This window comes from Oenanthe melanoleuca, chromosome 3 (assembly GCF_029582105.1).
Source record: "Oenanthe melanoleuca isolate GR-GAL-2019-014 chromosome 3, OMel1.0, whole genome shotgun sequence".
Classification (NCBI taxonomy): Eukaryota; Metazoa; Chordata; class Aves; order Passeriformes; family Muscicapidae; genus Oenanthe; species Oenanthe melanoleuca.
In genome coordinates, this window is record NC_079336.1 from 8,718,099 (window position 1) to 8,733,142 (window position 15,044).

A 15,044-nucleotide genomic window follows, 5' to 3' on the forward strand; every position below is an offset into this window, starting at 1 on the left:
CTCTTCAGCACAGGGATGAATTTGATTTAACTGGAACCCCACCAGGCAAGAAAGACCACTTCTCAAAGTAGGAAATTGAGGCAGAAGAGAAATCCTCAAGGAATGTGCCTCCTATCTCAGCCATGAGCCTAGGACTCTGCACCTCCACCTCACCTTCCCTGTCATCAGCCCTTTCTGATGGAATAGAAATAAGTTGCAGTGACAAAACCCCTCCACGTTTCAAAACTGGAGGTGTTTGCAGCTGTTTCTGTTAGCTGAGCCAGCTCCACCAGCTTTTCGAGTCTTGAGCAAGTTCAGTGATCAGACTATTGATGCCAGTGGCTATTTGGAAGAGTGTGTTTTCATGTAGTGACCACACAGGAAGCCTCTTGGGGCTCCACTTAACAAATGCCTTCTAGCGAGATGGCTGCAAGTGACAGCAGGGCCAGCTCAGCAAGTAGCTAAGCAACAGCATCGTTTTCTTTCCAAATCTTCCAGCAACTCCTTCCAAAACTTACTTAAACTGAAGCCAAGCTGAATTCTTTCTGATTGTCTGCTCAGGGATAGGCAGGGAAGATAAGACAAATCAAGGTACAAACTCCATGCATGAAACATCAGATGGATTTAAGGACCCTGTAGGCTGCTTTGCTTCAGGCCCAGAGACCAGACGTCAGCTCAGTCTGGCTGCCTAAAACTTGTCTCACATCACTTTCTATCTGAGCACTGTGCTCTACTAGGGGACAGGAAATGCTTTGCAGAGAGTTCAATCCTTCTGGAAACAAAAAAGCTTCTTGAAAAAGACTTTCCAAAATCCCCTCAGGGGAAATTGTCCTATTCAGCATCTGGTGGACAGGGTCTGGCATAAGCCACCTGAAAACAGTGAGTCAAAATGCATCTGAGTGCTCAGTCAATTAAAAATAATTAAAAGCTGACTCTGCCTTTCGAAAAGTGCAGAGTCAGCAAGTAATTTGCCAATGCTCCAAGCACAGATGCTGGGTCATGGTGATGACTCACCCCAAGTGTCCTCACAGTGGAAGTCTAGGCCAGCGCCTGGTTGGAAGGGGTGGGATTCACTTCCCTTCATTCTAGGGTCCTTTTCAGCCTAACTAACCACATTCTTCCCATTGCTAGTTCCTGGAGGGAGAGCAGCACCTGCAGAAAAACTCCTACAGCATTAACACAGAGCCCAGCTGAGACAGCTGTCACAGAGATCAAGAAAGCCATCAGCTGCCTCCTCCCCACCCTTGGATGAACAAGTGAGGTGTTACAAGGGGAAGCATTGTCCTGCAGCTCTCCTCAAGCTCTGTTCCTTGATTCCTTATTCTTATGTATTAAATCCTTTGATCTCCACTCAGTCTTTTTTTCTCTCATCAGTTTCCCACATCACTGTGTTCCTCCTCAGCTTCTTGTCCTCCAGCTCCCAGTCCCTCTGTGAAGGCTCTTCAGATTTGTAGGCATCAAGGGAGAGAAGAGGAAACTGGCTGGGAAAGTATTTGCCAGCAGATACCCAAGGGAACATTAGAAAAGGAACAGAGTACCTCACTCTGATCTTTCTAGTTACCAGCTACTCCTAGGAGATTCCTTCTCTGCCCTCTCCCTATCCCTTCCCAGACAGTGCTGCTCATGACTGTTATGTCAGGCTCACTTTTCTGCCACTTGAGACAGAATTTCTCCATCCAAAAACAAAGTCCTTTGCTTTCTATTGCATTTCAAAGTCTTACCAGCAACTCCAGTTATTGGTAATAACTCCAATAAAAACTCCAGTTATCTCACTCATAACTTTCTGGATGCAGCTGTTCACCACTATGAACATGGAAGGAAGGTGTGTGGGTTTTTTCTTTTTCCCTTTAAGTTATCTTTCCATCCTTCGGTATTGTTGCCTTTTCTCTCTCATTCACTTCAGTGCTCTAATCCAATGCTTTTATTTTCTGTCACAGACCTGACAAATGGAACTAAATTCTGGCAAATCTGGTTTCCTGGACAGTTACTCTGGGGACACCAAAAAGCTGCCACCCCTCAGCTCCAGCCCAGCACTCCTCCCTCCCTTCACTCCTTTGTGCCTGCTGCTGTGCTGGGCTGTGAGGAGGAGAAGGAATGGAGGAAGGTGGGTGTGTGGGTGGGGGAAAAGGTGTGGAGCAAAGTCGTGTTTGATTGCAGCTTTGCATGGTCTGCAGCACCCATCAAAGATTGTCCCTGACGTCCCTGGCAGGGCAGCATGTCCTTCCATGACAGATGTGGGGTTTGGGCTGACAGGAGAGTTGGCCCTCACCTGAAAGGCTCTGCAGACACCAGCACACACCGTGCGGCAAACTGAGCAGCTCACAAACTAATTCTTACCACTGGTACCTTCTGGTCTCCTAACCAGTTCTGCATTTTAACCCCACAATTTCTGCTTTCCTTCTCCATCTTGCCTTTTCCAACTTTTTGTTTCATAAACAAAAATTCATGCCGTGGGCCTTTCTCCTTCAGCTGCTGAGCAGCATGAGAAGCTCAGAGAAGGACCCATCCCCCAGAGTCACCCCGTCCCAGGGCAGCAGAGGGGCCGGGTGGCTGCGGAGGGACCGAGCATCATCTGGAAGCGTGCGAGCCCTGGGAAGGCTCTCCCGGGGCAGGAGCACCATCTCCTGGAAAAGCGATTTATAGCACTGGGGCTCCGTGTGCTTCCCGAGGCACAGGTGGAGTGTGGAAGGCACTAGCAGTGTGGAAGGCACCCACTCTGGTTTCTCTCCGTGTAGGCTGTGAAATACACGTAAAGAAACTCAGTACAAGTGTGCCCTGTGTAAAAAGGAGGGAGAGGGAAAACTGGCTGCAAATGGGAACACATTTTGTGGGCACACTCCTTTTTCTCTGCGCTATGCATTAGACAGACCTGAGTGTGAGTTGCAGGATCTGATGTTAAAGTTTTTACTTTTATGGGTGTATCATGTGAAGTTCATCTTATTTGAGTCTCTGTCTCAAAGAGTCATCGAGTCAACACAAAGACAAAGAAATACAAATCACATCTTGCTTAAGGAAGGGTCCTTTACAAAGTTTTGAGGTGTAACTTAGAACAAGCTTTCTGCCTATATATCTTTCCATTGGTAAACGCAATAGAAGGAGATATATGCAATGTATTACATCCTGCAGCTCCTGCATATTTATTTAGTTCTAAATTTAGTTCTAAAGTTAAAGGCATGCCTCTGGACAGGGACAGCTGCATGGATGGAGCCACTGACACACATCAGTGTGTGATGTCAAGTGCCCAATTAGGGATGACCTTGATTTCCTAACACATCATAGTGGTGTGTGTTCACAGCTGCCTCTCTCTGCTCTTTGCAGACAAGCTGGTGTGGGCTGTACTGACATCAGCATCTGTTTCTGCCTCAACAAGAAAGGCATGGACCCGTTGTTCATAGTAGGACACAAAGATGATCCCAGGGGTGAAGCACCTCTCCTGTGGAGACAGGCTGAGGGAGCTGGGGCTGTTCAGGCTGGAGATGGCTCCAGGGAGAGCTCACTGCAGCCTTACAGTATTTAAAGGGGGCTTACAGAAAAAAACCAGAGCAATATTTTTACACAGGTACACACTGATAGGACAAGGGGGAACAGTTTTAAACTAAAAGAGAAGAGATTTAGATTGGATGATAGGAAGAAATTCTTTGTTGAGAGGTTGGTGAGGCACAGCCACAGGTTGCCCAGAGGAGCTGTGGATGTCCTATCCCTGGAAGTGTACAAGGTCATTTGGATGAGGCCCTGAGCAACCTGATCTCATGGAAAGTGTCCCTGCCCATGACAGTAGGGGAGTGGCAGAACAAGATGATATTTAAGGTCCCTTCCAACCAAGGCCTTTTTGTGATTCTATGATTTATATTTAATGCGACATACCTGCTTTGCTTTGTCTGTCCTTACACACCAGAACACTTGTGCACAGGTTCAGGCACCTGAGGCAGAATCAGATTGTTTAATGTGAATATATCTGGTGCTACCTGAGACATCCAGACCCCCAGTTTCTACCTCAGAAAAGAGGGATGCATTCTAATCTTCTGCCTCATTGACCATGATGTCTCTAGAACTTTTCTAACCTAAAGGATTGTGTGAGTCTACAGAGGTGTCCCAAGTATCCTGCAGAGAAACCCCAGGTATCTATTTTAGCACCTGAGCACGTGATCTTATGAGATCATCAGAATTTAGTAGGAAAAAAATAAATAACGTGTTTTTTGTTACTGAAGAAATCCCTGAAGAGCACAGCACTGTGTGTGGGTTGGTTCAGCAATGTACAGGGAGCTCTGCCTATTTCTGTGGTTCACACATTGATCTCACTAGGTTACTAAGTCAAAATATGCCATTTTGGGCTCCTTCATCTGTGTGCAGAAGAAAAGTGCAGCTCAAAATGGCTTCATACGACTGGGTCCTGTTTAAAACAAAATTAAATTATTTTTGGGAGGGCAGCTGCTGATTTGCTAACCAGCACTTCACGCTTGGAATATGGAGATGTTAAATTCTGCCTCTGTCCTTTGTGTAGGGCCTCATCCTGCATGCAGATTTACTCTTGGCTGACAGTTTTTATGAGTCAGAGGTACAGGGACAGTTAAAGGTTGTCCTGGGCCTGGATGAATTAAGGTGTGGAAACTGCAAGTGAACCCAGATCTGAATTTTCTCTGTAGTTTTTTCCTCTGATTCTTCTCTGTAGTTTTTTTCCTCTGTACAGGAATGGCTTGTGGATACAATATTTATAAGACAGGTTGTGAATATAAAGACTCATGAGCTCTTCAGGTAGATATAATTGTGCAAGTAGAGGTAACCACTTGGGCTACCTCTGTACATGTACATTAAATCTCATAGGAACACTCATTGGTACCAAGGTCAGGTGCTGTGGATCAGCCCATGTCCACATGGATAAACTCCTGTCATCTCCAAGACTGATGGTCATGTACAAGCTGGGAGCTGAGAAAGGTCCAGAGCCTGTGTTAACAACTGAACTGCCCCAGGAACTCCTCATCAGGGTCTGAGTCCCAAAACACCCCAGAGACCCTCTTAACTCTGTGACAGTGCTGACCTGGCTGCCTGGCACAATTTAATTTATTTGGGTAAATGAAATGCCGGAGACTCTGGAGATCAGGTCAGGGTACCTGACAGGCTGGTGTGTAGAAAACCTAGGTCATTGTCAGGATTGTCTGTGACCTTGCCTTCATTCCTTCAAAAGCTTATTTCAGCATGGCTGGGCTGAACCTTAGCCAGCCAAGAAACAGTGTTTTTTCTTGTTGGAACAAAGGTCTGTCTTTGGCATTTGGTGGGGAGCTAAACTGGCAGCAAGAACAATGAAGAACACTGCCTTGGGAAGGGACCTCAGCCAGGGCTGCCTGGGACTCTGGGACAGCCACACTCCTTCCCATCTTAGTTTTTCCCTCTCTTTTACAACAGGTCCCTGACTGCTGTTGTGGGCAGCTTGAGAAAAGGATTAAGGAAATACTAAAGGTGTATTTACACAGGGATGGAATGGATGCTCCTGGTGGAGTGTCAGAAAGGAAGAGCACCTTCCATGTAAACAGCTTTTCCTCAATTCCTGCATTTCCCTTTTTACTCCCCAACTCAGCACTGCCCAGACCACTTCCCCTGACTGTAATGCTCGGGTAGCAATAACCATTTTGGTTTTGTAATTGCAGTTTTGAACACACATGTGACTGATTCCATCTTAGGCTCCAGTCATATGAAGCAGGAATAAAAACAGCTGATTGTAGGACCAGCTTGAACAATGTCGTCTCCCAAGGAGACTTCATTTCCATTTCCCTCAGGCTAATTGTTTCTCTCACCAGGTGGTGGTTTCTTCTTGCACTACAGAAAGCTGAAAACTTGACTCATGAGAAAAATATCCAAAATGATTTCTACACCACTGTACCATAAATGGCTACATCTCTCTCTGGGCATGTTTTTTCCTCTGTCTTTCTGAAGGACAATCACCCACCCTTCTCTAAAATCTCCAACACCCATATAGTGCCATTTTAGTATTCACTGTTTTAGAGGAGTGTGATGAAGAAGCATTTAGGGTAGATTCATTTTACTTGATCTACAAAATGAGCTTTGCTAGACACACATCAGCTGTGCCACTCAGTGGACAAGAATTTCTCCTTTTGTCCATTGACTACAAAGCCAGTCTACCAGATCAGCACAGAGCAAGATGTTGAGCAGGTCAAAATCTAATTTAAAGAAAGAATAATCTCACTGGGTGACACTAGTTAGGTAAGTAGTTGCTGCTTCATAGCACCTTCAGAATTGCAGCCACAAATATCTTCATTAAAAACATGAATTTAAATACCCATGTGACCTGGTAAAACCCAGAACCTGTTAGTCACTTTCTATGTAACATTCAGAACATCTGACTTAAAAAGCCTGTTGTAAAACATCTGTGAGCTAAACTCAGCTCCTGAAAGAAACAGCAATGACCTGGAAAGATGTTCTCCTTCCTACCACAGCTGTGTATGAACGACTGGCCCATGAGATGGGTTGTACTGATTGTGCTGTGAGTCAGAGGCATCTTGCAGATATCCTTGGATAACTGGGGCACTCTACACTGGCTTGCTGTCACCTAGAAAAGGTTGGGCCATTGAAATGACTCTCATGGCATCTGCCAAATTAGTTATCTTGGATTGAAAAACGTGCTGCAGAACCAGTGCAATTCAGTTTACCAAATGATGTGCATTGTACTTCCCTTTTATTTCCATCACACACTGGAGGTATATGAGAAGCGACTGGTGAGCCAAATCAAACAGGTATCTGCTGAGTTTATGCCTCAGCTTTTCCCTTAGAGGGACATAAATTCTGGCCTCTCACCTATTGAGCTGCCAGGTTTCACAATGGTTGGAGGAGCTGAAAGTTGTCCAGCCCTTTCCTTGTCTGTTGTGCTTGGTTAAAATGGGTCATTGGGTTACTGCAGTGTTTTTCACTGGGGAGCAGCCACAGAGACTGGCAGATACATGGAGCAACAGACAGAGCAATTGCACACACCTTTTTAGGAAAAGGTGCTGAAGAATAACATAGTAATACCCCTTCACCTCCCAGCCCTTTCTCATTTTCTTGCTAATACCAAAAGCTGAAATTTTTCCTTTTGGGAGAATTTCAGTCAGGTCCAGAATCACTCATAAAACGGAGGAATTGTTCCAACAATGACTGACGCGGTTAAACTGTGTCTTTTTCCTAATTACTTAAGATCAGACACAGTATCGCATCATGGATGGAGAAGGATACAAAGAGGCTCTTTCAGTCTCAGTTTATTTCAGGGCGATGGTGTGGCCGGAAAGAGGCCGAGTTTCTCCCCACACCAGGTATTCAGGAGAGGGGAATGGGAGTGGCTTTTGGCTAGCTGCCAATGGGATGAGAACACAGAGGGGACAGGGACCGGAATATCCGACCCCCAGTGGGTACAAGGACACAGGGGAAGGTCACAGGACCTGAAAGGAAGACATGAACTGGGGTTTGCAGGAAGGAGGTTACAGGATATCCTGATATAATTTCCTATACCTCAAATACTGAATTACAACAAATGACCCTGAAAGCTTTCCTAATTTTAAAAGGAAATCCAGGAACAAAACCTGGCTGGCTCTAACCTGGATGGTTGACGCTGTGCTCTGGTGGGCAGTTCAGCAGAGAAGCCTGGGTCTCCATCACTCTCAACCTTTACACTTACAGTCAGGAATCTGCATAAAGGGAGTCACTTCCACACAGGTAATGAGCAAACAGGAGCCAGCACCAAAACCAAGCAGGCCTCGGGCTCTTGATCATCTCCAACTAAATAACTTAGCACAAACATAAATACCTCCTGAGCTTATTTGGTGGGAGTGAGGGAAGTGGTGGTAAAATTCTTGGGCACCAGCTTTGGTCGGGTGAGTGGTGAAGATGGACTTGAAAAACCTGGCAACATATTTAGGTGTAAATTTGTGCAGTTATTGACTACCCAACAGTGTTCCTTCAGTTTTCCTGGAGTGGGGAAATACTTTCCATTGCTGCTGTGTAAAGGCTCAACAACCCAAAAACTATAGTTTCTTTGGGGGGGGGGGCAGGGGGAGGGGGGTGGTAGGGAACAAATTTACTGTATCTATCTACTGAGATGCAATTTTTGAATAATATAGACAATTTTATGTATTTTAGGATTTGGTTTTATTAAACTGAATCAAACCAGGAAATCTCATCTTTTTTTTCCTCACTGGCTACCATGAAAGTTATTCATTATTTACCTAGGACCCTCAAACTTAAGAGAGGTGGAATTTTAATTCTAGGGCTGCAGCAGGTCAAGAGCCAGGCTTATCTTTCAGCAGGGATTACCTATGGTTTCTACTAGATTATTCCTGACATGTGGCTCATCGTATTACAGGTTAAATGTTTAAAGCAGGGAGAAAAGCATGAGGCATAATGAATAACAGCTCTATAGCTCTGCTCCCTTCTCTCCAGAATAAATCTATACCGAGTTTAGGAGGTGTGTAGATTAAAAGACTGCCATGACAGGCTATCAACAACCTTACCACATCATATAACAAGAGTGAACTTTAAATCTACCATTTTGGTTACCTTTGAAACTCACTGAGGAGCCCAGTCATAATATAAAATCTCCTAGTAGTTCACATCTGGGTTTTGTAATTGTCATCCGAAAACAAATAGTGTTAGGAGTGATAAGTGAGTGATCATCTCACTGGAATTTCAGTGCAGCCTTTTTCAGTAATGAAATTATATTGCCTTTCTCCAAAATCAAGGCTGAAAAAGGTTCCATGTTCAGCTTTTAAAATGTGTTTCCATAGCTGATTTATTTTGTTTTTAAATATGTTCCTCTGCCCCTGCATTTTATTTACTATACCCTAAGCAGGGCTCTGGTTTCCCTTCATCCTGCCATGATTACAGCTAGAGTCCTCTGCCAGGGATTCAAAACTTGGTGGAACAATTTCCTCTGGGCTTATAAACTCACTGTTGTTCTCCTGCTGCTTTGGGGGAGATGAAAAGCAAATCCATGAGCTGCCAAGAATCACACCCAGGCAGGGATGCAGTGCTGGGAGAGCTGGTCCCTGCTCAGTGTACAAGAGACAGACACGACCCTGGGATGAGTTCATGGGGTCACACCTTGACCCTGATGGAGACCCTTCATCTCCCCTGCCCCTGTAAGAACAGAGAGGGATTAAACTGTAGGGCTGCAGTCTGTTTGCATAGAACAGAATGAACAGACCCCAGCCACAAATCACTCAGTCTTTTATCAGGCTCTGAGAGGTTTTTCTTCCTTGCTTTAACCCTTTGTGGGTCCTCAGTGCCTGCTGGAGATGGCTGGTGAGGAACTCTCAAGCACAGGTGGTGATACTTCCCCCTTCTCACATATCTTACATCCATGCTGAGGCAGGTGGCTGAGAAAACCCCTCTGGGATATGTGCCAGTGAAAGCTATTAGGAGTAAACTGTGTATCAAAAGTAAATCGGTCCTAACTGGAATTGCATCACTGACTGACTTCAGCTCTGTAGAAAACCCCAGTGTAATTGGTCCCAGAGCCAGGTTTGGAGCATGAGCTGAGGGTTACACTGGAGTTGGTGGGATTGTGAGTGCGAGTGAATGGTGCCAGACAGGAGCTGGGCAGGGGGCTCCCAAAGGCTGGGTGTCATGGTTTACCAGATACTATGAAGAAAATTAATTTACGGCATGCAAAACCAGCCCGATGGGACAGAGCTGGGGATTGCATCAGCACCGTGCCCATCCTGCGTCTGTAGGCGGTGTTTGAGTGCTCTCTAGTGGACAGACAAGCGGATCCGGAGGCGAACAGAACTGATGCGCTAAGCCTGAGAACCTAAGTCGGTCTCAGCCGAGTGTCTGAGGCACTGGGGCTGTAATACCCACACACCATGGGCTGTGCTGAGTGTCTGAGGCATTCATTGGGTCTGTAATACCCACACACCATGGGCTGTGCTGAGTGTCTGAGGCACTGGGTCTGTAATACCCACACACCATGGGCTGTGCTGAGTGTCTGAGGCATTCATTGGGTCTGTAATACCCACACACCATGGGCTGTGCTGAGTGTCTGAGGTGTTGGGTCTGTAATACCCACACACCATGGGCTGTGCTGAGTGTCTGAGACACTGGGGCTGTAATACCCACACACCATGGGCTGTGCTGAGTGTCTGAGGTGTTGGGTCTGTAATACCCACACACCATGGGCTGTGCTGAGTGTCTGAGGCATTCATTGGGTCTGTAATACCCACACACCATGGGCTGTGCTGAGTGTCTGAGGCACTGGGTCTGTAATACCCACACACCATGGGCTGTGCTGAGTGTCTGAGGTGTTGGGTCTGTAATACCCACACACCATGGGCTGTGCTGAGTGTCTGAGGCATTCATTGGGTCTGTAATACCCACACACCATGGGCTGTGCTGAGTGTCTGAGGCATTCATTGGGTCTGTAATACCCACACACCATGGGCTGTGCTGAGTGTCTGAGGTGTTGGGTCTGTAATACCCACACACCATGGGCTGTGCTGAGTGTCTGAGGCATTCATTGGGTCTGTAATACCCACACACCATGGGCTGTGCTGAGTGTCTGAGGCATTCATTGGGTCTCTAATACCCTCACACCATGGGCTGTGCTGAGTGTCTGAGGTGTTGGGTCTGTAATACCCACACACCATGGGCTGTGCTGAGTGTCTGGGAGCAGGATTTGGGAGGGAGGCTCAAATCCAGGTCTCCCTGATCTGTGATGCTTCAGGGCAGAGGTTTGATGAAAGAGCCTTCAGGGTGGCAGGGGATGCCTACCTCACCTGGTAAGAGTTGACTCACAAGCACAAGGACCACCTCAACCCCTTTGCACTATTTTTCTTTGCTTTTCCTTGTGTTGAAGGAAACACCTGCAGCTCCTGCTCCTGTGTGTAGTCAGTGGTTAGAAGAGCAGAGAGGTACTGCAGAAGGAGAGTGGAAACATTGGTCATGGAAGGGAACAAAGAAGTGGGCAGAAATTATATGAATTAATTTTCCAGCTGCTTCTGAGCCTCCAGGAGCCCTTTGCTCTGAGAGCCCTGCCAGTGCTTGACATTGTAGCTTTGAGGGAAAATATTCTTGTTTCATAGCACAAAGTGCTAAAGTGGAAACCTAGACTATGTCAATGTAAAAACCAAGGTTGTTAAGGAAGTCAGCTCAGGACACAGGCCATAAAATAGTTATGTAGTAGGTACTTCCAGATCAGCAGAACAATACTGCTGAACACAAAAAGGTGCCTCGAAATAATGAAATTTATAAGGATATTGTAGTGCAGTTGGGATTTACTTATAGTAGGTATCTGAGTTTTGAGCTCTAAGAACAACTCATTTTCGTTTTATTTCTGTGAAATGACAGCTAAAAGATTTTTTTATAATGGTGGTAGTAAAACCAGAAAGAGCCACTTGACTCATGAAACAGCTACATCTCTTGTTAAAGAGGTATGCATTTCTCAAAAAACTCCTTGTTTAAAACTTGGCTTCTCCTTTACCTCTGTTTAAAGGAGAGGAGGGAGGGCTATTATCTCAGCCTTCCTGGATGATACTGTTTTTCAGCATGAGCTTCTTTTACATAGACACTTCCCAATGCTCAGACATCTTGAAGACAAAAAACCTCCTTCAACCTCCTATTGAGCTTAATTACTTGTCTCACATTCATTCTTTTCCTTCACTTCCAGAGGCTTTTGACTGAAGTCAGACTGACCTTTTCTATGAGTATCTTGTCCCACTTGGAGCAGTCATCATTGGCCTTTCCTCTTTTATGCAGAAACCACAGAGGGTCTAGTACAGTACCACACATACCTGCAGTAAAAGAACATGCATTTGTATTCAGGCTATTCTAATTCTATGCAAATTAATGAGTTTTTCTACAGAGGCTCTGCATAAATTAGGCTAGTAAATACGGATTGCATGAATATGCTGATTCAGTTTGTTGAGGGTACAGAAAGAAAGGAAAAAAAATCAGAAAAAGAATGGGTAAAAATAATTCAAGCAATGTACCATACCAGCCAGTAGTGCAGAGCTAAGAGGTAGGCAAAAAAACCAATAAATCCCAAAGAAAATAGTCCTGAAACTTCAGAGAGTTTCTTTGTCTTTTCTTCACTCATCAACAATTTAACTGAGGCAAAAGTAGCCATGAAAGAGAAAGGAACAGCTGAGGGTAACCCAAGTAGTAGGAAAGAAAATGTACGTTTATAAATGATGACTGTTTCTGGTGTTGGTTCTCAGATTCTTTGCACATTCTCCCATAGGCTTTCCCCTGCAGGTTTCTGGTGGATAAGTCAAAAATTGGTTCAGTGGAAGTAATTTTCTGTGTAGCATCCAAAGCAACATGAGAATCAAAGTCCAAGTATTCTGGGAGGTTGCTTCTCAAAGAGGCAAGTTGATGCTTAGCTCCTGCAGACAGCTCTATTGGCATATTAGTTTTCTCCTGACAGGTTTGATTTGTGTCCACCTTTTATGTAGAGGTTCACTCTTCACAGTCATCACCTGAACAAAGACCCTGCCCTAATCACATAGGAAAATCAGCAGATTATGTACACAACTTCAGAGGTTAGCACCACTGAGGTACTTGTTTTATTCATACATTACAATGATACAGGCTGTGGAGTTATAAAAACGTCATATATTATAAAACTAGTTAGAAAATCAGATAAACAGGCTTGGACTTCTTCATGAGAACACATGCATGGCACACAAAGCCTTTCCAGAACAAAGAGTGGCTGCTTACTGGGGCCAAGCAGACACTGCTGTTTGGGGACAAAATCCCCAGCTTTTGAAGCACCGTCACAGGCACTTGGCAACATCTGGAAGGACACTGCTCAGTGAGCACAACAAGCTTCAGTGGGAACTCAGGTCCTGCTCTATTTAAACTGCCAGCTGCTTACTTCTTGTTACTATCTGAATAAATTGCATTATCCAGAAAGTCAAATGGGGATAAAAATGCCATTAGAGAAGCAATTTGTTTAGCCATAAAACCATTCACTATATGCCCTCAGAAACTCCACCCCAGGGCTTTTTAACCATTCCAAGGCCACATGAGAACAATTAATGTCCCAAAAGCGCTTTCTGGTGGTTTGCAGCACTTCTGGAAACTGCAACTCCTGTGCCAGAAAGGCTGCAGCTGGGTGGTGGTGTTTACACTCTGCTTAACAAAAGGTTTGTAGTGGCAGGGAGAGAAAACAATGGGGATTTAGGAAGGAACCCCACCTATGTAGTCTCCCTTTGTTTTGGTTTTGACTCGTGGGTTTCATGTTCCAGATTTCTTATTTCACCACAAGCATCAAAAGACTGTTATGTGTCTGCCACTTTGGAACTCTCTCGATTTTGACATTTCAATCAGATCCCAAACTCTTCCAGCTGTTCCTTTCTGGGGTGAAAAGTCTTAATCCACTCACTAGGTCCTCTTTCAAGGGCTGCTCCTCTCTGGGGACACTGTTGCATACCCACTTGAGGTGCTGAGCCTGTTTGGAGGCTGGCTGCATTGATGTAGTGTCAGCATCTGGTTTTTATAATTTTTACAATATTCCCTGGCATCACCTGGTTTCCGTCTGTCCAGAGAAGGACAACAGAGCTGAGAACTGTCTGGAGCACAAATATGATGAGGAGCAGCTGAGGGAGCTGGTGGTGTTTAATCTGGAAAAAAGGAGCCTCAGGAGGAACCTTATCACTCTCTACAACCACCCGAAAGGAGGGTGCAGCCAGGTGGGATCGGTCTCTTCTTACAAATAACAAGTGACAGATGAAGACATAGCCTCGACTTGCACCTAAAGAAGTTTAAACTGGATATTAGAAAAAAACAATCTTTACTGAAAGAGTGATCAGGCATTGGGACAGGCTGAATTGTTGAATTGCTGTATCTGGAAGTGCTCAAAAAAAAACATGTGGATGTTGCACTTGGAATTATGGTTTAGTGGTGAACATGGTGGATGGATAAACGTTTGGATCCCACGATCTTAGGGGTCTTTTCCAACCGTAATGACTTTGTAATTCCGTGATTCCACAAAGCTGTGCGCGGCGCGAAGCTTTTATCCCTGCAGGAGCCCTGCACAGCAGCGCACAGAAGTGGGATAACCAAGCGCCCAGGAACACCCAGCAGCCTCAACCAAAGCAGGGCTGCCCAGCCCGGCCGCGGGTGCCTGAGGGGCAGCAGAAGGACCAGCTGCTTCCCTCTTCTTTCCCAAAATGAACTTCGGAGCACACAGCCTGGCGGTGCCTGCGCATGCACCCGGCTGGCGCTGCCTCGGGATGGGGCTGGGTAAGCCGAGCCGTGCCCATTGTGTCAGGGCAGGGAGATGCTGCGAGCTGTTTCCCGTGAGGAGGGCGAGAAGCCCGGGGATGCTCCGAGGCTCGGGGAAGTTTCGGCCGCGGGAGGAGGAGGAAGAGCGGAGATGAGTTAGTGGGGTTGGAGAAGGAAGCGCGGGGATGAGTTAGTGGGGTTGGAGGAGAAGCGCGGGGATGAGTTAGTGGGGTTGGAAGAGAAATGCGGGGATGAGTTAGTGGGGTTGGAAGAGAAATGCGGGGATGAGTTAGTGGGGTTGGAAGAGAAATGCGGGGATGAGTTAGTGGGGTTGGAGGAGAAATGCGGGGATGAGTTAGTGGGGTTGGAGGAGAAGAGCGGAGATGAGTTAGTGGGGTTGGAGGAGAAGCGCGGGGATGAGTTAGTGGGGTTGGAGGAGAAGAGCGGAGATGAGTTAGTGGGGTTGGAGGAGAAGCGCGGGGATGAGTTAGTGGGGTTGGAGGAGAAATGCGGGGATGAGTTAGTGGGGTTGGAGGAGAAGAGCGGGGATAAGTTAGTGGGGTTGGAGGAGAAGCGCGGGGATGAGTTAGTGGGGTTGGAGCAGGAAGAGCGGGGATGAGTTAGTGGGGTTGGTGGAGAAGAGCGGGGATGAGTTAGTGGGGTTGGAGGAGAAGAGCGGGGATGAGTTAGTGGGGTTGGAGGAGAAGCGCGGGGATGAGTTAGTGGGGTTGGCGCGGTGGAGTTGGCACTCATCGGTGTAGTCGTGGCCGAGTGGTTAAGGCGATGGACTAGAAATCCATTGGGGTCTCCCCGCGCAGGTTCGAATCCTGCCGACTACGAGCGATGTTTTTTTTTTCCTG

The 15,044-nt window shown here is 46.2% G+C and overlaps 1 non-coding gene across 1 annotated transcript; it reads left to right on the forward strand.

Annotated features, from left to right (window-relative positions):
- Positions 1–14,941: 14,941 nt before the first annotated feature.
- Positions 14,942–15,023, forward strand: TRNAS-AGA (transfer RNA serine (anticodon AGA)). Its single transcript has one exon. It is a non-coding gene; the product is annotated as a tRNA-Ser (tRNA).
- The last annotated feature ends 21 nt before the right edge of the window (positions 15,024–15,044 follow it).